Source organism: Mirounga leonina, unplaced genomic scaffold (assembly GCF_011800145.1).
Source record: "Mirounga leonina isolate KUSES-001 unplaced genomic scaffold, KU_Mleo_1.0 Mir_115, whole genome shotgun sequence".
Lineage (NCBI taxonomy): Eukaryota > Metazoa > Chordata > Mammalia > Carnivora > Phocidae > Mirounga > Mirounga leonina.
In genome coordinates this window covers 8,103,010-8,129,057 of record NW_023270268.1, presented here as the reverse complement: position 1 = coordinate 8,129,057, position 26,048 = coordinate 8,103,010, and the positions used below count along the sequence as shown (strand labels likewise).

At 40.9% G+C, this 26,048-nt stretch overlaps 1 long non-coding RNA gene across 1 annotated transcript in view; it reads left to right on the top strand.

Annotated features, from left to right (window-relative positions):
• The first annotated feature begins 316 nt into the window (after positions 1-316).
• The window catches only part of LOC118002157, a 55,290-nt gene continuing 29,558 nt past the window's right edge, over positions 317-26,048 (top strand). Inside the window, exons 1-3 of the long non-coding RNA XR_004676968.1 lie at positions 317-3,652; positions 9,524-9,622; positions 14,530-14,602. This is a non-coding gene — a long non-coding RNA (uncharacterized LOC118002157). The remainder of the gene's footprint in view (positions 3,653-9,523; positions 9,623-14,529; positions 14,603-26,048) is intronic.

Below are 26,048 nucleotides of genomic sequence, written 5' to 3'. Positions count from 1 at the left end.
GGAGCTCCCCCGGCGCGCGGGCGGCACGCGCCGGGAGGGGCGGGGCACATCGGGAGGAGGCGGGGCTGGGGCTGCGCGCGCCCGGGGCGGGGACTCGCGCCCCTTCCTGGGCTCTTCCCAGCCGCGCAGTGCAGTGCTGGGGCCGCGGCCCGGGAGCCCTCAAGCAAGACCTCAGGTCACTCCTATCTTTGAAGTGAGGTTTTTCCTGTCCCCTGCCCCTGAGCCCCGGGGGCCCGGACCCTCCCTGACCGCGGAGTGACGCGTCACCCGAATCCGGGGTCTCCTGGCTCTACCAGCGCGGCCGCTTGCGCTCCGGAGTGTGGGCGCCCTCCCTCCCGAGCCTCACCAAAGCCGGCGTGGCGCTTCTCCAAAGGCAGCTCTACCTCACTTCACAGTCCCTGGGTATTTAAAAGTCACCGTGGTGACCCATGCCCTGATCTGGAGTCCTTTCATTCTGTCAGGAATTGACTGTGCTAGCGACGCTCAGTCGTTCAGCAGACACTGACTGGCTTCGCGCTGGGCTCGGGGTCTGTCCCAGGCTGTACTACGCGCCCAAACCTCCGAAGCCCCCATCGCTGCCGCACCGGCGGGTTACTGAGCCCGCGCTGCCAGAGGGACGCCCGAAGATTGCCGCGAGTGAGGGACGCGTTCGGGCCCCTGCCAGGAGGTCCAGGTCCTGGAAGAACGCCTGGGAGTTGAAAGGTTCCCGTCCAGGCCAGGGCTTCATAGAGCGTTTGCATCTATCAGGCGCAGGGCCCGGAATCTCCCTAAGACGGACTGCCTCAGCCCCAACAACGGGGCTGTGAAAATACATTGTCAGTTTTAGCCGCAACAGGGAAGTCACTCGATCGAAATAACGCGTTTGTGGAGCTACATTGGTGATTCCTAAAACCCTGGAAGCCTTTCTCAGGACGGTGGATTAAGAGTGTTCTCACCGTGTGAATTTGCTCAGTAGAAATGGAGGGCTCCTTTGCTGATCTGCCCGCCCCAGCAAAAAACAAAATAATAACCTTTAAGAAGGGAACTTGGAAGATAGAAGAGTTGATTTCTCTGATGATCGAGTTTCCTCTTTTAAAGGGATTTTATTATCCACTAACTGGCTAAAGTGGAAGAACGTTTGTGTTTTGTTCCTATTTTGTTTAGATTCAATTTTATTTACCTGTGCTTGATTAGCGTTGGCATGGTACAGAATTCCAAAAGTGTGGATGGATACACAGTTAACAAGACTCCCTTCCGTCCTTGCTCCCAGCCTCTCAGTTCCTCTCCCTGGGGGCACCATTGCCGTCATGTCCTGTTTACCCCAGAGGAAATCTAATCAACCAAATGTATTTGTCCAATGTTCTTATTTTTACCTTTTGTTATACAAAACGGTAGGTCTAACTTCAGGCACAGGCCACCAGAGTAAAGGGTTAAATGCAGAATGTGAAGGGATTACTCTCCACATGGGGCCCAGTAGTGGCAGCATCAGGACAAGAATGGGGGCTTCAAAGGTTATTTGATACCAGGCTGGCGTTTGCAAAACTGACCTAACATATAAATTTGCCTCTTTACAGACTCTTTCAGAATCAAGATCTTTAACATCTTACGTAAGTGATAAACATTTCAAAAGAAAAACAAATACATACAGAAGAGTTTGTTGAGTTGGGCAATGTTACAAATAAGACAGGAAGAAAATACAGATGGAAATCCTGAGATGTTATGAACAAGAAAGAGCCCCAGTTCCCTATTTGTCATCTTGTAGGTCAGAAACAGACACAACTTCCATTCTTCACCTGAGCTATTACTGATTTTTTTTTTTTTAACATTCCCCATGAAAGGTTTGGCATTTGAAGATGAGTTGGGTAACAATGAGCCTGCAAGATGACCTAATGTGCTACCCCCTTGATTACTCCATCCTGAGCTGTCTGTCATTCAGCAAAATTTTACTGAATAACCATCTCTTCTTTTGCTTCTCATGACTCACTGGCAGTGTTTGTTTTTCCCTTTTCTGCATGATCTTGACCACTGTGAAAGTTTTAATGGATTCTCCCTTTATCAAGAAGAGCTCATTGACTTTTGTGCACCAAGCATATGTATCTCATCTTCTTTTAAAACATGAATCAGACAGTCCATTTCTTAGCCAGAAGATTGATGAGTTTATCCTGGCAAGAAAAGGACATGTCTCAGGAGGATTCTGGGTAGAATTAAAAGAGCATTAATCACAAGACTGGGGTACCAGTATGACCTTACTGCTTCCTGTCTTTGTGACCTTGGACAAGTTACTTAACTTTGCTGAATCCTAGATTCCCTAAATATAAAATGTGGCATAATCCTCTCCACTGCCCTGCAAGATTGTTATTAATTGATACAATGTATGTGAAATTGCTTGGCACATAATGAGATTTAGCATGTTAGCTATCTAAAAATGATCATTTTAGTCTGGAAAAAAATGAGTTTATAAAGGAAGTTTGTATACCATTTTGTGGCATGTGCTGGCATAGAAGTGATGAAACCTTCGCCCATTACTTCCCTATCAGCCAAAACATAATATCTGATTTTCCAGAAAAATGTATCTCTACCTCTCCCATTTCAACTTAGCGTTTGTTATGTAGTATCAGTTATTTGGGTGTATCTCCAGTCTCCCTAATTAGACTGGAAATGCCTTGAAGTTGGAACTATGTCACATCTTTGATTCCTATGGGCACCTCGAACATTATTTTGATAAATTGTAGATATCCAACGATTATTTGTTAAATGAAAAGTAAGTGGGTGAAAAGAAAATTTGTTAAATTGGACCTCATCAAAAAAATTTTTTAAACCCATTTGTTCTGTAAAAGACCCTATTAAGAGGATGAAAAGACAATGGTACACTGGGAAAAATATTTTCAAATAACATATCTGACAAAGGACTTATATCTGGAATATATAAAGAACTCTCAATATTCAATAGTAAAAACTCCCAGTCTAATTAGAAAATGAGCAAATGATATGAAGAGATATTTCACCAAAGAGTGTATACAGCTGACAAATAAGCACATGAAAAGGTGCTCAACATCATTAGCCAAGGGAAATGTAAATTAAAACTATAATGAGATATCACTACGTACTATTAGAATGGGTTAAGATAAAAAATTGTGATGACACCAAATCCTGATGAGGAGACAGAGAAATTGTGATACGTATGGATTGCTGGTGGGAATGTAAAATGGTGCAACCACTCAGGAAAACAATGTGGCTATTTCTTTTAAAACTAAAATTGAACCTACCACACAACCCATAAATTTCACCTTAGTTATTTGTCCTGGAGAAATGAAAACTTGCATTCACACAAATCTTTTACAAACTGAGCCACAAAGGACCAGTCCTCAACAGCTCCACCCAGCACAAGATAGCAAAAGAGCAGAGGACCATGACACACATCCAGTCTGCTTGCTGTACAAAGAAATGGGATGGAGCTCACTGGACTAAGTGAACAGTCATGGTTTTGGACAAGTCAAGGAGAAGTGGGAGTCTTCAAAATGGAAATCCTGGACATTCTGCTCTTCAGCAGTGGATTACCTGGAAAAACAAAAGACATGTGACCATACATGTTATCTTATATTGATGAAATAGATCATACTGGACTAAACAGAACTAAAAATAGAAACGCATAGAAAAGAATTCATTGTTTCTGGTAAGTACAGTGTTTTTCTCCAAGGTATTTTTTAGAACAATTAATATTTTATTATACAGCTATTCACACCCTACTAAATAATGGCTTCTAAAAAGCTTTATTGCTTTCTTTAGTAAAGTTGATTCTATCTTGGATGGACAGTGTAGAAGTAATTATAGAATCTTGTCATTCACTGATTACAATATCCAATAAGGGATCCTGGTGCTGCTAAGAGATACTGATAAAAAAAAAAAATACTATTTTACAGGAGTAGATGATTACTGAATTACAGTCTTTATTTGTGACTGTCTCCTCTTACAATTTTTCTTATTATAAATTAGATCCCTACAATAAAATCCAGGCTTAGTTAATAACCTCTGTAGCCAAATCAGATACTATGCTTCTCTGAATCCTGAACCAATTGACGTCTGAGGCAGCTGACTCAGCCTACAGTTGTGCTGAAGGTTAATAAAATTAGCAGTAATGCCCGGAAACTTAGCCAGTGCCTTGTGTGTGAGTGTGCATCCCCTTCATAACAGTCCTCAAAGCCTTAGGGATGGTTTAATTGTCATGATCTTATTCACTGAGGCTTAACAATAAAGTTTCATTGAAATGGCAGTTAGGCATCCCCAAAGAGAAGCAGACAGATGAATCTGTCCTCTTTCCCTCAATGCCTGACCCTCCCTACCCTGCTATGCATTTTCTTTATTCCACAGCATTTGTCACCTTTTAACACAATCTTAACTTTCTTATTCTGTTTGATACTTATTGTTTGTCTTCCCCACTAGGATATAAGCTGCACCAGGGCAGAGATTTTTGTTTTGCTCACAGATATCTCCAAGTTCCTTGGACAGAGCCTAGCACAAAGGAAGTGGGGAAAGATATTTATTAAATGAATGAAGATGCCAGAGAAAATGCTCCTCCACCAACATTTACAATTCAAAGATGTTCAGAAGCTTTCATGCATGCTGAATATTCACATTGATATTTTTTTAAATCAGGTGACCTGAATTTTCATGTATTTTAAAATTCCTTCCAGAAGTGAAGAATCTTAATGCTGGCTGCAGTGATGTTACCAGTTCATTGAGGCTATTTCTCTGCTCAGTAATTCCGCCCCCTCCACTAGGACCTTCACTATCTTTAAGGCAGAGCCAAGAGGCTTATGGTTCCAAGAGACAAAAAAGATGGATCCTACCTGGAATATAGAAATCTAAGGTAGAAAAGAAAGGGAATATAACATGAGAGAAGATTCTGCTCTATAGAAAGGGAAAAGAGAAGGAAGAGGAAGAGAAGGAGGAGGAAAAGGAGAATAAGGGGTAAAGAAGATGGAAAAAAGGAGAAGAAGAAAGAAGAGGAGGAGGAAGAAAAGAAGAGGAGGAAGAGGAAGGGGAGGAAGAGGAGGAGGAAGAAGAAGAGGAAGAAGAAGGAGAGGAAAAAGGAGAAGAAGAAGGGGAAGGAGAACTCTCTGCCACAAGAGCAAGAGAATCATTTGGAATGAATGTGAGTAGGTAAACAACACTATTTGGTTCTCCCAAGGATCCAGGACTGAATCTTTCTTGGTCCCCAGGGGACCCAGAATGGGAAATGTGGGAAGGTGGTAAGAAGATGGAGATGACATAGCATTTGGGGCTAGCAGATTGAGCCCCTGAGAGACTGAATGTACAAATGGACAACAGCCAGACGATAGATGACAACAGGACTGACCCACAACCTCTCCAGCAACCAGCCAGGAAGCCAAACCACCCCTCTGCAGTTATCAGCCCTCAATGATCTGGACTTGATCAATGGCTACCAGCTTCCTTATTTTTTGGCCCCTGCTTCCAACCTAGCGTCAACCAGATGTATATGCTCCCAACTCAGTCACTAGGATGCCCTGCTTCTAGTTAGCCTGCTTCCAAGTTCCTCATGCCCCCAACCTGCAGTCAGGGAGGTTGCCTGAAGTCTTCCCTCTTTTTCATTATAAAACTTTCCTATTCTGCTGCCTGCCTTTGAGTCTCTGCCAAACACAAGCGCTGAATGAAAAGCTTCCGTTTATTCTCATCTGGGTGGTCTTCATTTATTTCCACAGTTTTCCTAACGGTCTTATTGAGACAGACTGCATTGCCCACCACCACAGATCCCAGCCTTTACCAAGCAAGGTGCCCATAGAGGCCCATTGTGCCTTGCACTAATGGCTTGTCAAGTTCTCACCAAACATTTGCGAATCAGCCCTGGTTCTGAGCTCTGCTCTCTGGGTGTGGAATTCCACAGCTATACGTTCTCAGTTTGGTACCTGGGTTTTGGTTTTTGTTCCTATTGTTTTGGCATCCTTGGTGTAATCAGGTCATTTTGGGGGGACCCATTTTGCTCTCTTTTGTGCTTCTGTTTTGTGATGTGCTATCTAAAAGTGTTTGTCATATTAAGGAGAATCACAGAATAGGAAACAGGCAGAGGGCCCTATAAGCTGAGTTTGTGGTTCTCACCAAACCAGAGCCCATTTTGACAAATTTTGCCAAGTTACTGACAAAACTAGGTGAGATTTTCCTTCCACCCCTTTTGCTGTTGTTGTTCTTTTTGTTCTGAGAGCTTGGCTTTGATCCAAGGAGAATGTTCTCTTTGGTGAATGTTCTCTTTGGTTCCACCTGCCTGGAGGTGCTGATGGTCAAGTCTGTGTGCAGAGGCAGCCAAACCATGAGGTTGGGGGTCCAAGATACAAAATGCACAAGCATCACTTTTCACTCACAGTTGCCTGCTCCCAAGGAAGCATCTCGGTCTAAAACCTTTTCTCCTCCTCCTCCTCCAGGAGAAACTCCTCCTTTCTACGTGAACTCTTCTTATAATCCTAATTCTCTCATATGTTGCTCTAAATGGCACATCTTCACCAGTGATGATTTGGAGCTTCAGTAACCACTCTGGGAACATTTGGTTTGAATAAAATTGTTCGTCTGAGAGATGCCTTGGAAAAGAAAGGATCTAAAATTTCTCAGATTTAATAGGCAGCATTTGTATTGATATGCAGAGGCCTCCAAACGAAATTCTGATTGAAAAAATTCCTTCACTAGAATACTCTTCAGCCAAATCTAATGAGCAACCTGACAATCTTAAGCAATGACAAACTAGACTCATTTCCTGAGTAAATTCTCCCTCCATGTCCTCCTGTTACCTCTTTAAATCTAGCTCTCCTTCATTCTTCTTATCCTTCTGATCTCTCTCCTTCCACACTTCTGATAATTTCTCTCTCTTCTTTCCCTTGTCCAGATCCCCTATCTTTTCCTACTGACTTTCCTAAGAATCCCAAATTCTGGTTGCTTCTAAAAATCCATCCCTCCCATGAGTCAAGTGTGCCTTGGATCTGAACTGAATTCACAGTTATAATTCAGAATTTCCCTAACCCAGAGAAGGCCAGCTGCTATTCATAGAATATAGCCTTCTTTTAGGTGCATATGTCCCAACATGTATATCAACTCGTACACATGTCGGTCAAAACCTCAGATGCTAAATCCTGGGTGGCAAAAACTGATTGGACGAACATAGAAAGGGATCTGCAGAGTCCCTCTTTTATAATAAACCTGAGGGTTGAGAAGGGCCCCAAAGTTAGGGCAAAGTCTACTAAAAGCCATACCCAAAACATTTCCAACAAAATTTTATTAGACCATAATTCAATCGTGCACACAAAGAAAAGATGAAACTGTAGGAGATTATGGCCATACAGTCCACTCCCTTAGGGACACAACAGTTATCCCCTTAACATTTGGTAACTGCAAGACCCACACATTTAGGAATTTCACCTCTGATATTCTGCCCTGCTTCTTGCAGAGTTGGCAAAATATTGCAAGAGACTCATGTGCTCAACCCCATCATCACCAGGTTAAGGCTGCCTTCCCACAACATCTTCCTAAACAGCCTCAGCCTCCTGATGTTCTTAAAACAGAAAATTTCATCTATTAGAAGATATGTCAGAGAAAAAACTACTCTTGAACTTCACTGGAATGGACCTTATCATGTATCATTTGTTAGCAACAAATACAGTAGTGAAACTCCAGGGAGTCATGTTTCACAATTAAAGAAGCAATTCGGAATTCCACATGGTTGGCAGGCTACTCCTATAAGGGACCTCAAATTTCAAGTTCTCAGAGATCCACTAGTAGCAGCTGACTTTTGAAAGTAAGTAGCTGAGCCGGGTCTGTGGAATATGCAGATGACTTAGGATAGTAGATAGTCACTGCCTAAGACATGGGACTAGACTACTGGCTAATTCCTATTTTGTTATTCATCTGCTTGCTCATAACCATTCTCATTTTCTACAGACCTTTGGTTATTGTCCACCCATAATGGCACTTTTCCTCTTTTCCTTCCTCTTTATTATAACTGTTAGTTCAGAACATACCTATTCTAGTGCCATTCTTAGATTATCCCAAACAGTAGCCACTGCCCTGAGTTTTACCAATTGTGGTATATGCCATCCACCACCAGATCATCATGATAAAAACCTCTAGAGAATTTCAGTCTTAATAAGCAAGATCACAAGGAATGGCAGTTGATGGCATTTGCATCTAAATAAACAAATGGTCTTAAATAAATCAACACATGAATATGGTAGTGCCCTTCTGTCACAGAAAACCAATTATTGCAAGACATTTGAATTCAACAACCTTCGTGGGGCTGATGGGCCAATTACTTGCCACCTGGAAGAGGTTAATAGAGATCAAACTGTAACTGGGCTAATCGAAGACCTTTCTTCTGATCTTCCACCATAAGCAACTCCTTTTCTCCTGTGTCTCCATATGCCCCCTACCGGATACTACTTTTTTTGCAGCCAGAATGCCTGGTCTTGTTTGCCTCAGACTCATAATAACTTCATGCACTTTACCAATAGTATGCTAAGACTTATCTGTATACTGAGACCCTAATTCTAGAAATCACAAACTTGGCAAATTCCATCTGAGATACAAGTCCCCAAACAAGGGTGGTGGAAGATCAGACCAATCTTTACTCATTGGCACAGGTAATGATGGACAATTGTATTGCTCTAGATTTTTTGCTGGCTATTCATGGTGGTTTTTGTGCCATTGCTAATACTTCTTGCTGTACTTAGATTAATGAAACAGGCAAAATATAACAGGCAACACACTGACTTAAGGAAAAAAACTACTTGGTTTTTTAAGGTTGATCTTCATGGCCCATGAAATTTGTTTACTTGGCCTGAGTTGGGCAATTGGGGTTCCTAGTTCTTGTGTCTTATAGGTACTATTAATTATTCTTGTTTTTGTCAGTGGTCATGATTTGGTCTCTGGCATTCTATCCAGAACTGTAAATCTTACTACATAGCTGCTCTTTTGACAGATAATCACTGTGAAAATGTGACAACAAAAAGCTCAAGATGATCTTGCAACACAGTTGACCATGGAGACAACTGAACCATCCCCACAGTGAAGATATGGATCTGTAGCCTTCTCTGAATTGGTCAACCTGCCACTTGCAAGAGTGAGAGAATGACCAAAAGTGAGACTGAGGGATTGAATACACAAAGGAAAATGGCCAGCCTATATATGACAATAGAATGCTGACTCACAACCTCTACAGCAACCAGTTCAGAAAGTGAACTGTAGCAATTGGCCCAGAACAATTAGCAATTGTTAATAATTGCCAACTTTTTAATTTTTTTGCCTCAGCTTCCAAGTCAGGATCAAATGGAGAAAGCCAAATATGCTTGCCAAACTAATCCCATAAGATGCCCCACCTCTAGTTACTGATCCAGAGTTCCTATACCAACAACGTCCAATCAGATCATACCTAACACCTTCCTTTTTTCTTTTGTTATAAAGTTTTCCTACTCTCCTGCCTGCTTTTGAGTCTACCAAACACAAGCAATGGTGGCTTTCTTATATTCATGGTCTTCATTTATTTCCACAGCTCATTAGGAACTCTGGAAGGAGACAGCACCACATGGCTGCCATCTGGCAACACAGAGCAGCTGCTGCCAAATAGGAGTGGAACCATGTCAGATTTAAGGTGAGAAAGAAGTAGGAGATGGAACCCCAAGAGCCCCTTGACTGTTACATAGCATAGAAGAAATCCACAAATGCCTCCATACTCCCTGTGAAAGAATGTAGAAGGTACTGATTGTTGAGGGTCGGCAAGCCTGCAGGGGTCAGTGTTGGGAGGGGGTAGGCAGTACCTCATATCATTCCCACACAGGGAATATGAGGTAGTTTGCCAAGGCCAGGGACCTGATGGGGGATTTGGCTGAAATTCAGAGGTTCTGTCAAGACATTAAGAGGCAAAGTGGGGTCAGGTCATCAAGGGAAAGACTCCAGATCCTCACCATGCCAAGAACACCGCATCAGTTAGGTTTTGCTGTGTAACAAACCACCTCAAAACTTTGCAACTTAAAATAATAAGCACTTACTAGGTCATCGTTCTATGGGTTGTCTAGGTGGGTCTTTGGGACTGGGCTGGCTGATCTTGCTGGGCTCATTCAGGAAGCAGGTTAGCTGTTTGGCTGGATAATTTAGAATGTCTTACTAACTGAATGAAACGGATTGTAAGTCAAAGGTGATCTAACAGTTTATCTTAGTGATTTTCTATGGGTTTCCTTCATTATTCTTGTTCCCTGTCCACCATTTTGAAAATAAGGCATAATTGCAATTCTTAGGCATTCACAAAAATGTTTTGGAATATTTATCAGCTGCTTATGTTAGCAAGCACAGTAATGCTTCTAGTAATTTACCTGGCAGTCTCTTCCTAGCAGGAATGTTAAACTTCTTTCCATTTATGACCTTACAACTCAACCTAATATATACTCTACAGTATTTTCAAAGATGAGCATGTGCAGGAGCCAAATTCTGGAAAGGGCTTTCTGCACTGACTGTTGAGTTATATAAAGTATCTCATTTCTTCATCATATGAAAAATGAGAATGTAGCATCATTCCCACGCCATGGCCATCTTGTCTTTTGAGTCAAGCCATTGATGATGAGCTCTTCCATATGCTTATCTGGTAACCATGTGTATCATATAGGAAGTTCTAAAATTCAACAGACCAAGCTCCATTAACATTACTAGAAGGAAACACTGCTTCATTAACAATAAACCTCCCAAAGTTTACTGTACATGGGGAGAGAGCTCATGGTGGACTGGGTGAACTTTTAAACACTGTTCCTATTCCACCACCAAGATTTATTTCCCCTAGGAGCTCATGACTACTTCCACCATGTTGACCTCAGTAGATCTCTACTCTTCTTCTAAGAAACATATCCAAACAGGGATATAAATCCTTTTCTTATGTCTCCAGAGGACACTTGAGATAAGGTTTAGATATTTTTTAAAAATCACTTAAAACTAAGGGAAAATGGAAATAATATCAAGAGTACCATTATTTGAGACTAGTGTTTCTCCAATTTTGTTCCACAGAACACTAATTTGGGGGGCTAATAGAAGATGCTTCATGAAAAGATGTTTGTGGTTCAACAAAAACGGGGAATGGTGCACACTATATCTACCTCATAGATACTAAAATGTACATGAGCATAACAAAGGCTCTGAGAAGTCATGCAACAGACCTCTAACTTTTCCTAATGCAGTGATTCCCAAGCTTATGAAAGTACAGAATATTTTATGTTAGTACACAACCAATATCTTATGGGTAGCATATCCTGAGATATCAGTTTGGTTACCTGAATTGTATTCTAGCCCTTAAAAAGGGGACCCCTGTTAAAGCAAAGGTTGTGCTGGAGTCTCTTCTTTCCCACATCTCCCTTCAGCTTCTATATGGTAGATGCTGTCCTGAAAACTCAAGGTGAGTTCCTCCATGAATAGACAAAGAGAAAAAAGTTAAGACCTTGTGGTTACTTCAGCTCTGTGTTCACAGTTCTTTCTTCTCTAAGAAGTCTTTCCTTTTCAGATGAGTGATACCTGGAATGGCCTGCCTCACAAGGCAGGAGAGAACTGTAGAATAGTTGTCAAGAGCAAGAACCCAGGAGTCTGACTCCACCATATCTTAACTTAAAATCTCCATGCTTCAATTGTCTCATGTGTAAAATGATAACAGTAGTAAATACCTCATAGGATATTGTGAGTAGCCCATGAATGAAAGCTTATAAAATACTTAGAACAGGATCTGACATAGAGTGTGTACTCTGTAAATATCAGAATTATTTAGTTTAGCCTAGACCTGGCATCCCTCAAAAGAATATCCTCATCAAACTACAATACAGATTTCAAAATTCATACAAGAGGGACATGTCTTGAGGAGCTAGGCAATCAGTTTTTTCTGGTTGCAAATATTTTATCAGCATGACTATCAATAGGTTAACTGATGCACTTTACATTTTTATTTTTATATTTTATAATTATAAAAGTAATACATTCTAACAGTGGGAGCCTATAAAACATAAAGAAACATTAAAGGGAATTTGCGCTCAAATAATCTGTCTTTGGAGACCCCGCTGGTAATATTTTGTTATATTTATAATACATATATTATGAAAATGATGATATAATACACTGCTAGATATATTTTTCACTTGGCAAAATGTTGTGTACACTCACCCTGTCACTATTCGACAGCTGCAGATTATTCCATCCTATGGATGTATTATAATTCATTTCTTGATTCCTGAGTGATTTACTCACCAGGATGATTTGGTGAATTACCCATCACAAAACTGGTGTTTCAACAGAAGGAGCCCACACACTCTTCATCTCCTGGAGGGTTATTAAGCCCTGTCAATTCTTTCCACTGGCTTTCCCACTCATACACCATGTCCACCTCTTAGTCTTCATTATTTTTGAGGGTAAATAAATTCAAGTCAAGCACATCTACAGTGAGTCAGAGAAAATCAAAAAGCTAGAAGACAAAGCTTATTAAGTAAGATTAAAGGAAATAGTACTCTTTTGTCCATTATCTGTCAATTCTCTATACTTATTATTCAAGCATTAACATCTTTCTTCATTTTTTCTTCTAATTCTACTTTCCTTTTTTTTTCCTACTTTGCATAAAAATGGGAGTATTTGCTATGATATGTGTCATTCCATAACACATGACAGTGTAAAACTGGCCAACAACTTCCTTCACTTTCAGGAGAAAAGAGCTCTGGTATGCTTCAAGGATAAAATATGGTAGAAAATAAGTTATCCAGAAATCCCAACACTAAAGCATCCAAAATACGAAACTTGTTTTGAAATGACTTTTTTCCCCTAGTGATCTTCCATGTTTCGAATCATGCAAATAGAAAAACTAATGAATGAATTGCTCTGGTGATTGTGGTAATGACAGAATCTACAGAGTAATGAATAACCAACCAGTTGGGAACATCATAGCAACTGAATTCTAACATTAGAGACAATGAAATACAGTGCATCCTGTGCATTGGACAGCTCTGATTTTTGTCTTTTGGGGATCATCACTCTTCCACAGTCTATCCCATCACCCCAGTTTCTGAGAAGGACCTAGGTATGGCCACCAAGCATCCAACTCCCTGGCCACTTTGCTAGGTTACTTGAGCTAGGTCAATGATACTCCATTCAGGGACTTACTATTGAGAAAGAGGGTCTATTAATAAAATAAATGGACTTGACATGAATAGAATAAATGCCAGAGCTGCTTATAGTCATCTTTATGAGAACAAAGGTGCATAAGAAATCACTCTAAATTATTTGGTTCATGATTTTGTGGGTTGCCAATATGAACTGGGCTCAGCTCAGTTAATTTTCTGGTCTTGGCTAGACTTAACTCATGTATCTGTGAGCATCCCCTAGATTAGCTGGGCCCAGCTGATCTAGGATGGTCTCACCTGGGATGGTTTTCCTCTACTCCATGTAGTCTCTAATTATCTAGAGGACCAGCCTAGGCTTACTCACATGGCACAGGCATGGCTCTAAGTGAGCAGAAGTGTGCAAGACCTCGTGAACATTAGGCTCCAAACTGGGATGGCCTCACTTTCCCTATACTCTATTAATCAAAACAAGCCTTGAGTCCAGTCCAGATTTAAAGCAGTGGTGAAATGGACTCCCTCTCCATAAGTAAGAACTGCAAAGTCACAGTGCATGGAGTGTAGATAGAGGGAAGAAAGTAACTATGGCCATTTTTGTAGGTAATCTTTCATAGCCCATCTTCTGGCCAAAATTATTCACATTTCTTCTATATGCAAAAATACACTTAACTCCTCCCAAGACCTTTTTCCATCTGTACTGGAGTCCATGATTTGGGGACCTACATCCTTCCACATGAGGCTTGGTTGGAGGCCTGTGAACTAAAAAAACAAGTTACATGCCTTCAACACACCCAACATACAAATGGGAGGCATGGACAGGATGAGCACGATAGACTTTTCCATTCAGAATACTCTGTTAAAAACAATGCATGCAGTGAAAATCTTGTAAATTTCATGGGCCAAAGGACCTCATCACTGTTGGGGAAGGTCATCAAGAGGATGTGATCGCTGGTTGATCCACAAGCTACAAGTGGGCAATTGGAGGCTCTTCGCCCCCTCCCCGTCCTTGGAATGTACCTTCTGCCTACCTTTCCCACAATTGGAGCCATTTTCAAGGACACAGACAAAATAGTGAGGTGGTGTTGAGACCCTCTGGAAGGTCTCTATATATGACTGAACCTCATACACGCTGCTATATAAAATTTTAAGATTTCAGCAGTGGGTATGGGTCTACTAGTCTCATGGCTACCCAAGACAAGCCTGGTAAGTAAGTTCCCTTGCTTGTTAAACCTGCCACCTGCCAATCTGGAGTGGCCTACCCCGTTCTTCAATCTCTGCCTGGCCTCCGTGCATGCAGTGTTTGTGAACCAACAATCCCAGAGCAAGGGATGCTGTGGATGTGCAGACTGAAAAGAGGCCCCAACAAGAGACTATGCAAAACACTGAGGCATTTTAAAGTAGTGATTTTCTGCTTTGGTTTCTGCAGATGCTGACACAACAAATTCTGATTCTAAGTGGCTTGGCCGGATTCCTATCTATAGATCAAGCAAGATTTTCTGGTAAATAAAATATTCATGCATTTTTTATTAGTGCATGAGTCTTTTTTATGAAGTTGTCATTGCCATTTTAAAGTGCATCCTAAATCCTGATATTCACTGCAAGATTTTGATGAGTGAAAGATTTAAATTGTCTTACCATTAAACATTTAGGGTTTTCTATAACACGTTACTTTTTTTCCTGTTTTCTACAAAGTCTAGATGATTTTGGTTAATGTAAGCTGATATCTACTTAATATATTCTTTAATTGAGTCTTAGGATATATTTTTATTAAACAAAGTTTTCCAAAGCATAGGTGGCTTTTTTTTCTATGTTTCATAGCATGATTTTATTTTTTATTTTTTTTCTTAGATACAAAAGCCTTTCAATTAAAAGCTAATAATGTATTGTATAGTGACTAACATAACATAATTAAATTAAATTAAATTAAAAAAACAATTATGTGGGTTTTGGCATTAACTGAAAACATAGGTGGCTTTTTAACATTTTTAAAACATTTTGTTTGAAGATAGTGTACATATAGAGAAGTACACATACCAAATGTGTATAGCTTGATGAATTTTCCCATTTAGCACATTTGTGTAATCAGCAAACAGATAAGAAACAGAATATTACCTTGAGGCACCTGGGTGGCTCAGAGGGTTAAGAAACAGAATATTGCCAGACTCCAGAAGCTTTCCTGTGCATGCTTTCAGCCGCTACTCCTCTAAGATAGGGCTTCTCAACCCCAGCACTATTGATGTTTTGGGCTGAACAATTCTTTGCTGTGGGGGCTACCCTGTACATTTTAGGATGTTGAGCAACATCCTTGGCCTCTACCCACTACCTGCCAGTAGCAACGCACATCCCCAGTGTGATAACCCAAAATATGTCTCCAGACATTGCCAAATATGCCCTGCAGATGGATGCTTAACTGACTGAGTCACCCAGGCACCCCTATCCATTCAACTATTAAAGGACATTTTAGTAATCACCAGTTTTTTACTAATACAGTTTTAAAACTCATTTCTTTATTATCATGCCTTATATCCCAAATTTATATATCATAGCTCATCTCTTAAAAATTTTTTTTAGTTAAGGCATCTGAATTTTGGAAATTTTGTTAATCTGGAACAAATCACATGCTGGGCATTATAAATAAAATATTTTTTGGTAATTTCATAAGAAATCCACAATGGGGCCACTGATCCTGAAGGTGAGGTTGGGAGGGGGAAGAAAAGGAGTCCAAGTTCAGTGCAACCAAAATTATTGAAGTGACTGCTGGGCGTTGTTGGTAGCTCTGGAAATGTGAAGATGAATAAGACAAGTTCTGTGCCTTTGAGAATTTTACCATCCATTCCTCCAGTGCTGACCGATTTTTCTCTCCTGGGGCTGATATGATCTAATGGTACCTCTTATGTGGAGGGTTGCCTCTGTTGACAAGATCTGAGCAGTGCCAGGGGGAGAAATGTGGGATGGGCAGTGGAGCTGCACCTGCTTTTGGTCTTTTTCAAGAAAGATAGAAGTGGGGGTCCTAAAGTTGTAGCTCCACGCACGACCAGGGTGCGGAAACAGAGAAGGGTTTAAAGCAGAAACCTTAGCTAAGAATAGGCAGGGTGCAAGCTGCAGGGGGGAAAACACTCCCTGTCCCCAGAGACCTCTAATCACAGGGGAGACTGGATAGGGCAGGGCAGGGGATGAGGCAGACAGTCCCCCAAGGAAATCCAGCTGACAGAGAGGACAGAAATGCTTGCTGATGCTCCACGAGTCACTTCATAACTGAGTCTGAAAAGTTCATTTACATTCACAACATACATCCCACTAGACAAAGGAGAATATGAGCCTAGGGAAGGAACGGCTCTGCTGGGCTTCTGTGTTTCAAAAATAGGCTAATTTAGTCTTTAATAGGCGTCAACCAAGTTGAGCGGCTGCCCTTTCACAAGAAGACTTTCATCACCAGTATTCCATAAAGCATCTTTGTCTCTTATCTTTGCTACTCAAATATTTCATTAATTCTCTACAACTTCAGGACAATGAAACAAGGGCCAGTGTGACTGGTATCATCCTCCCTACTTATTCATCATTCTCAGCCTTCTGAGACTTTCACTTCTCTTCCTCAATTTATGTTTGTTCATTATTGTTACAAACTTGTTAAACTCAATACTGTTTAATTAAATTGACCAAATGTTTACGTTGTGAGTTCATTTTGAATTGACCTTTCAATTAAGTTTGCATTATAATTATCAAATTATAAATATTTAAGTAATTAAAGAATTTCAATCCAACATAGGAAGGTTTCTAAATTTTCTCTTAAGTAAATCAATAGGAAATAAAAGAATATTTTAATTTTTATAACCATGTGCATATTTGTCATTTAAAAGATTATTGAATTAAACCCAGACCCATTTCCAAGAAAATGTTAGATGATATTTGTAAAAATGATATTTCAACTACTTCACTGGGCAATCCTTTAATAAGCACCTTGCCTAATTTATTAAAATAACAGCAGGTAAAGCAAAACAAACCCAAACTCCAAATTTTCAATGGTCCCCTTGTTGTGCATACAGTCTCAAGAACATGCCACCCTCCCCAATACCAACCCCTCTCCCCTCCTGCCAATTAGCCAATTAGAAAACAATGAGCCATTGAGCCACTGAGTTGCAGAGACTTAATATTTAAAAGCCAGCCTTTATGTTTGTTTTTTGATCCTCAGGAAAATCCCCAAAGAACACATTTTTCACCAAATTTATCCATCACATGCTAAAATAACTCAGAACAAATGTGTAAGACTTTCCATTGAACTACTTGTGCCTTCCAGTTAATCTGTCTCAAAAACTTTCACTGCAAAGGATTTGTAATGGGCTATCACATGATAACAGAAGTGTTTTTCTCTTAAAAATTCTTGCTTACCTATTTGTGAGTCCCAATATTATTTAAATAAGTATGCTTTGGAGCACTGGGTATTATATGCAAACAATGAATCATGGAACACTACATCAAAAACTAATGATGTAATGTATGGTGATTAACATAACATATTAATAAATAAATAAGTATGCTTACTCTTTAAAGGAAACTGCACCTTTTTTATTATGTTCGGTTAGCCAGCATACAGTACCTCATAAGTTTTTGTTGTAGTGTTCAATGATTTATTAGTCGTGTATAACATCCAGTGCTCATCCCAATACGTGCCCTCCTTAAAACCCATCACCCATGGGGCGCCTGGGTGGCTCAGTTGGTTAAGCGGCTGCCTTCGGCTCAGGTCGTGATCCCAGAGTCCTGGGATCGAGCCCCGCATCGGGCTCCCTGCTCGGCAGGGAGCCTGCTTCTCCCTCTCTCTCTGCCTACTTGTTCTCTCTCTCTATCTCTCTGTCAAATAAATAAATAAAATCTTTAAAAAAAAAAAACAAAACAAAACCCATCACCCAGTTACCCCTGCATCTTTTTGTAAAGCAAAAATGTGTATATATGTTAAGACATTACCTATAGACATATATGCATCTGTGTGGGGGGGGTACACTCACAGATAGCATACATATGTATATAGATAGATGAATACATACATGTATAGACTCACACAGTGTATGTAACATATATATGTACATATATACATACAGTACAAAATGGTTTATTTTTTTTTAAGATTTTATTTATTTTTTGACAGAGAGAGAGACAGCGAGAGAGGGAACACAAGCAGGGGGAGTGGGAGAGGGAGAAGCAGGCTTCCCGCTGAGCAGGGAGCCCGATGCGGGATCATGACCTGAGCAGAAGGCAGATGCTTAACGACTGAGCCACCCAGGTGCCCCCAAAATAATGGTTTAGAGCATGGACACCGCAACCAGTCCACTTAGATTTAAATTCCAGATCCATATGGCAACAAAGGTAAGTTACTTTACCTTTGAGTGCCTCAGACTCCTCCTCCTAAAATAAGAATAATATTTGTATCTATTTCATTGGGTTGTTAAAAGGGCTAAATGAGCGAATGCGCAGCTGTACATAGAGCTTAGCATGACATCCAGCCCCTGGAAACGCTATGTAAATATCTGCCTATAATTAATCTGTGTGTATTTGTGTATATAATACAGGTATAAATGATTAACCTCTCCTGTGTTTATTTCACACATTTTTGTATACTAGGTTTTTCTTCGTGTGAGATCCATGTATACACTTAAAGATGATCGAAAAATTAACTCTGTTTCTACAAATTCTTCTTCTACCAACTCTACTTCTCTTGGCTAAATAAATCTAATATTTGACTTTTGACTCATATATTTTATATTCCAAATTCTCAAATCTTTCCATCCACTCTTTTCTTTTTTTAATTAATTAATTTATTTAAAGATTTTATTTATTTGAGAGAGAGATAGAGGCAGAGAGAGCGAGCATGAGCAGGGGGAGTGGTGGGCAGAGAGAGAGGGAGAAGCAGACTCCCTGCTGAGCAGGGAGCCCGATGTGGGACTCCATCCCAGAACCCTGAGATCATGACCTGAGCCGAAGGCAGACGCGTAACCGACTGAGCCACCCAGGCGCCCTTTTTCTTGAATCTTCCTAAGTTTTCCACATCTCTAAAGGTGTCAAACCCCTAAGTGTTGCCAGTGTTCTAACTGGGACATGAGCATGCAGCTGTGAAGCCCTCCTCAGGACTGGGAGTTCTTCAAGGAGGCTGACACCAGCTGCAGTTCCCAGGTCTCACCTTGAGAGCCTCGTACTTGGCTCTGCCCAGAACGTGCCTCTTTTCAGTGTTACCCTAGCTCTAGCACCCAAGGATTATAGACCAGACACTGACCCCCTGGCTGCACATTAAAATCACCAGGGGAGCTTTTAAGAAGTGCCAATGCCTAGGTTCACCCAAAGCAGTTAAATCAGAATCTCTAGGGGGTGGCCGTATACCGCCATTTCTTAAAAGCTCCTGTCTGGGTCTAAAGTGCAGTCAGGGTGCACAGTTGGAGTCACGTAGAGAAGACATCGCCATCCAACAGATGTCCATCTTTGCTCTGCTGCTGGCATGGTGCTAGCAGGGTGCATTCCTCACTGCCTGTGGGAGGTAACATCTTCCCAGCTCCTCAGAGAAGGTCAGTGGACAGCTTCCTGAGGCCATGCTCCCTGCCTTGTCACTTAATACCTCCAGAAAACAAATATCTGCATAATGAGGCTGGAAATTGGGTTTTAGAGCAACTGTTCTCAAATTTTTCTTCTATTGCCACACATACAATGGGCAATATTCATGTGCATGACACTGTCCTGCTGGAATAGGTGAGGGCCAATACCCAGCTGTAATCCTACCTAAGGTAGCATTTTAAAACATAAGTTAGTGACAGTGACATAATTATAGGGGCCATTTGGGTTGTCATTAAACAAAGTCAATAATTTGCAAACTTAGGTACTTCAAATACTGTTCAGTTACTCAACACATATTCACTGAATATCTACTCTCTACACACTGGTCTAGGGGCTCAGCATGAAATAGTTTAAAACAACAACAAATTTCTTGCTATTGGTGGAAGTTACATTTTAGGGTAATTACATTTTAGTGAGAAGACAGCAAACAAATAGATGAATGAATGAATGTACATTTCTGTGTTGTGGGAGGAGGGGGGACTATGGGTAAATGTCATGAAGAAAAGAAAATGTGAGGGAGTGCCTTGTTGGGGAAAGGAATCAGGAAAGACCCCTTGGAGTAAGTGAGATTTGAGTAGAGATCTGAAGGCAGTGAGAAGGCCAGCCTCCTCTGTGTCTGGGGGAGGAGTGGTGCAAGCAATTGTAAAAGCGCTGGGAAGGGACCCTGCTATGTAGTTCAGAGAACATCAAGTGAGCCAGAGTGGCTAGAATAGGATAGGCAACAACAAGTAGTCAAGTCAAAAAATGGGCAGAAGACATGAACAGACACTTCTCCAAAGAAGACATACAAATGGCCAACAAACACATGAAAAAGTGCTCAACATCATTAGCCATCAGGGAAATTCAAATCAAAACCACACTGAGATACCACCTTATTCCAGTTAGATTGGCAAAAACTGACAAGGCAAGAAATAACAAATGTTGGTGAGGATGTGGAGAAAGGCGAATCCTCTTACACTGTTGGTGGGAATGCAAGTTGGTACAGCCACTTTGGAAAGCAGTATGGAGGTTCCTCAAAAAGGTAAAAATAGAGTTACCCTATGACCCAGCAATTGCATTTACCCCAAAGACACAGATGTAGTGAAAAGAAGGGGCACATGCACCCCAGTGTTCATAGCAGCAATGTCCACAAGAGCCAAACTGTGGAAAGAGCCGAGATGCCCTTCAACAGATGAATGGATAAAGAAGATGTGGTCCATATATACAATGGAATATTACTCAACCATCAGAAAGGATGAATACCCACCATTTGCATTGACATGGATGGAACTGGGGGGGATTATGCTGAGTGAAATTAGTCAAGCAGAGAAAGATAATTATCATATGGTTTCACTCATATGTGAAACTTAAGGAATAGCATGGAGGACCTTAGGGGAAGGAAGGGAAAACTGAAGGGGGGGAAAATTGGAGGGGGAGACGAACCATGAGAGACTGTGGACTCCAAGAAACAAACTGAGGGTTTCAGAGGGGAAGGGGGTGGGGAGATGGGTTAGCCCGGTGATGGGTATTAAGGAGGGCATGTATTGCATGGAGCATTGGGTGTTATACACAAACAATGAATCATGGAACACTACATCAAAAACTAATGATGTAATGTATGGTGATTAACATAACAATAAAAAGGTTAAAAAAACACAAACAAACAAACAAAAAACTAATGATGCACTGTATGGTGACTAACATAACATAATAAAATTAAAAAAAAAAAAGGAAAGGCATGGGGCAAGAGGTGGGAGTAACATCAGTAGTTGTAAGGAGTTTAGAGTCTTCGGGGTCTCTGGATTTAATTCTCAGTGCAGTGGGTAGCCACCGGAGGGTCTGAGCTAGGAGATGCTCAGACTTACCCTGTAAAAGGACTGCTTGAGCTACTGTACCGAGACCTGGCAGGTGGTTACAATCACAACACAAGGGAGCTATTGGTCAGAGCTGCAGCAGAGGAGGTGGGGAGACATGGTGATGTTTTGGTTATATTTAGAAGCAGAGTTACCAGGATTTGGTGGTGGAGTAGAAGTGGGTGGACAGAAAGAGAGGACTATGGGATGCAGATGCCATTTATTGAGATGGAGGACACTGGGAAAGAGGGTGTTAGGGTGAAAATCAAGACTTTGATTGAGAAATGTTAAATTAGAGATGCATGTCAAGTGAAGATACTGAGCAGAGTGTTGACTACTTGAGCTACAGTTAAAAGGAGAGGTTGGGTGGTGATCTCAATTTGATAGTCATCATTATAGATTAGATATTTATCTGTTTATCTGTTTTTCATTTCTTTCTTACTCAAGAATATGCTTTTCATGAGGGCAGAAAATCATCTGTTTTGTTTTTCACTATATCCCCAGCTCCTAGAACATGGGTAGTTACATTAGTAAGTGCTCAATAAATATTATTGAATGGATAAAGAATTAAATACTAATTCAAGGCAATATAACTTAAATGAAAAATACCAGGATAGAATAACTGCTAAAGGATGATATGGTGTGCGAGTTGAGACTAGGGAGTGATCAATGTGGGCTGAAATGGTCAAGAAAAGGCTTGGAGGAGATTGACCTTTATCAGGTCTCAAAGAATGGGTGGGTTTATAGGTAAGAGGAGTCAGGAAGAGGTGTTAAGTTTGGGGGAAAATGATGACTTTGGTTTAGGTTATGTTGAAATGGAAGTAACAGAGGAACATTTGAATTCAATGGAAAGACATTTACTTTAGTTCTTTAGATGGTTTGAGATCTGGACTTGCAAAGGACAGATACTGGAATTCTTTCTGAAAATAGAACCCACAAAGCTACATCAGGATGTTGAACCATAAATGTGTTAACAGAATATTAAGCAGGAATTTTTGACTGAGACACCAAAAAGCTATTGAAAAGAGTTTCTAAAGCAGCACTTCTCTAAATTTAATGTGCACACAAATCACCTGGAAATCTTGCTAAAATGCAGATCTTGATTTTGTAGATCTGGGATGGGGCCCTGAGCTTCTCTGTTTCTAATCAGCTCCCAGGCGGTGCCCCAGGGTCCTTGGACTACATTCGAGTAACGAGGTGTTAAGCCAAAATGAAAATTTTCAAAGGAAATAAGTAAAAACCAGTTACATGACTCTTAAACTCCTCACTGAAATTGGGAGTATAAAAGGATTCAGTTTCTGGGAGCTTATTTTGGATTGGACTGATTTGTGGGGAGCTCTTAAGGAGCCTGTGAGCAAGGGTATAAGGTGGAGGGTGCATCCCCTTAACCTCAGATCAAGAGAAGGGATGCCAGTGAAACTCTTGACAGCGCAGTACCCATCACCTACAGTTGGTGAGACAAAGTGGACTGAGGGCTGACCGAGAAGGCAAAGGGCGAGACAACAGGCTGCTACCTGACAGGTTAAGGCAGCTGCTTAGTAATGAGGCTGTTCACACAATTTGCCAGGGCAAAGCAAATGTAGGTCAGAAACCAGGCTAGTAGGCAGAAGGAGTGGCAGAAGGGAAAGATTGCAGAAGGACCTAAGTAGGAAAGCCCGGAAGATTTAACTTTAAATCAAGTTTGGAATCTAGATTATTATATGCGACCAGAATTTTAATTTCTGAGTGGAGATTCTAGTTTTATTTCTAAATGTTTGTAGGCTCTTTTATGATCTATGAGAGATCATAGCAATTTACTGAGTGAGTTTTCATGTAGGGCTGGAGGAGTTCTCTCACTGAGCAAACTTTAAAGAGGCAGTGGGAAACATAGTAAAAGTGATTTATGGTAATGCCCTTGAGTTCTGCCCATTCAGTGCTTTGGCAATAAGTGAATTCAAGGCAGAGAAGAAAAAGCAGCCTTGGATCAGCACATCAGCTATAATTTCAACATTTTCAGTAATGTTGCCATTGAGTTCCTTTGACACCAACAAACGTAACGAGATTGTTTTCTAAACACCGATGCCCTCAGAGATCTTCAACAACCCATAGCTATTTACACCACTTCTGTAGGTCAGCCCCACTGTGTCTGCTCACACTGGGCAGAGTTCAAAATCCTCCCATTTGTAGAAGACTCTTGCTAATCCCCTTCTCATTGAGCAGACAAGGGCGGCAAAAGAGCAGTTATTCCTTGGTCTCCTAAGCAGCTGCAACAGGAATACATTTTCATAGCCTGGGCACATCAGAGTTAGGACAAAGGTGGCTTGGAGCAATGTGTGTCTGGTATTGTCATCTATGCCCAAGGAGGCTGTGAACATGGAGATCTAATGAATTACAAGTGGTTCTTGGCCCAGCGAATACCTACGCCCCTGACACAGGCAGAGATGATTTTGTTAGGTACCAGGCTTGGAACCTTAGAGTTAATTGTGTGCGATGGTGGAGTAGAAGGATGCATGCACCTCCTAATCTGCCCTTTCTGGAATCTTCTCTTTGGGCTCTCAGCTTACATTTCATGCATCAGCTACACTAATATTTCTGGAAGTCCTAGCATCTGAAGACTTCCTTCAAGACTCTACCTCAAGATCCCTTCTTCTCTGAGAGCCTCCCTGATCCTATTTCCTTCAGGTAAGCATGGCTAAATGAGACGACCTTCTAAGCCTCCATATGACCTGGGACAAAACTCCGTAAGAGCCTCTTTCTGAGTGCAGTCATTCTTGGTGCATTAACAGATATGTATGTGAAGGAATGGCCTCCTGTTAGTGGGTAACTTTTCTCTTATTGGATGTTTGATTCCTTGTGTAGTTAAGATACTGCAACATTGTTCTGATGCCCTAAAAGTGAAGAACACTCTGGATGAAGAGATCCTTAGGTGTATAGCAGAGAACCATGAAAGAGTTATGTTGTCTTACCACAGATTGTGGCCAGGTGAGTCATGAGAGGCAGCCAAGCAAGCTGCCTTCCACGTTGCTCTAGAATGGTAGCATGTCAGCCTGTGCAAGCTGGAGGGCCCCCCAAATCTTGCACTCTTTTTGTTCATTGCCCTTTTGTTTTTTTCTTAGAATTTAGTAGATTTTGCAGTAACTCTTTTTTTCCCCTGATTATAAAGGTAATATATATCTATGGTACTTTGTAGTACATACTGGTGTCTGGCACCATCCCTGTCATCCTGGTGTAATTACTAACAGCACCGCCCTTCGATCTCAGAAGTATCCTGGCTAGAACCATAACTTACACTGGTACCCTCCTGATTTTATAGGACTTGAATGACCTCTTGCACATACACATGCTGGTACTGGAAACAGCACTGTATACAAATTACTCTACATCTGATTGTGTGTATCTTGTGTACACATGTGTACATCTGATCACTCCCTTAGGAAAATTTCAAAAATAGAATTTCTGAATCAAAATTTATGAAGGTATTTTAGACCTTTGATACATTATGTCATTTTACTTTCCAGAAGAGTGACAACCATTTAGTTCATAAAAGCCTATGATATTACTAAACAGGAGCTTGGTTATTAAAATCAATAATCTCAACACCAAACCAAAGTAACAACTTCAGAAACCAAGAAGTTTCTGGGGCACCCGGGTGGCTCAATTGGTTAAGCGTCTACCTTCAGTTTAGGTCACAGTCTTGGGGTCCTGGGATTGAGCCTGCTTTGGGCTCCCTGCTCAATAGGGAGTCCACTTCTCCTTCTCCCTCTCCCTCTGCAACCTCCCCACCTTCCCCTCCGCTTGTGTACCTGTGCATGCGCGCTCTGTCTCTCTCTCTCAAATAAATAAATAAATAAAATCTTAAAAAAAAAAGAAATCAAGAAGTTTCTATTTTCTCCCAACTAAAGTAGGAAAATAAGCAACTTGTACTTCCTCCCACCTCGGGCCCCATTTCCCATTATTTGCAAGTGTCCTCTGAGCTTTATATCTGTCTTAAAGATAAATTACTTTTTACATTATTTATCTTTTCATTTAAGAACTATATACATACTTTGTTTGTAATCAAGTTTACTATAATTATTTAGACTATGATGAATATATTTAATTAGATATTAACTATGCAAATTAATATATTTATATATTTGTGTAGTAATATACCAATATATATCTATATATTGTAAACAGACATCTGTTTACAAATAATAATGTATTTAAATGGAGCTCTTTTTTTTTTTAAAGATTTTATTTATTTATTTGAGAGAGAGAGAATGAGAGACAGAGAGCATGAGAGGGAGGAGGGTCAGAGGGAGAAGCAGACTCCCTGCCGAGCAGGGAGCCTGATGCGGGACTCGATCCCGGGACTCCAGGATCATGACCTGAGCCGAAGGCAGTCGCTTAACCAACTGAGCCACCCAGGCGCCCCTAGGATAACATTTTTTTTTTAAGATTTTATTTATTTATTTGCGAGAGAGAGAATGAGAGAGAGAGAGTGCATACACGAGAGGGGGGAGGGTCAGAGGGAGAAGCAGACTCCCTGCCGAGCAGG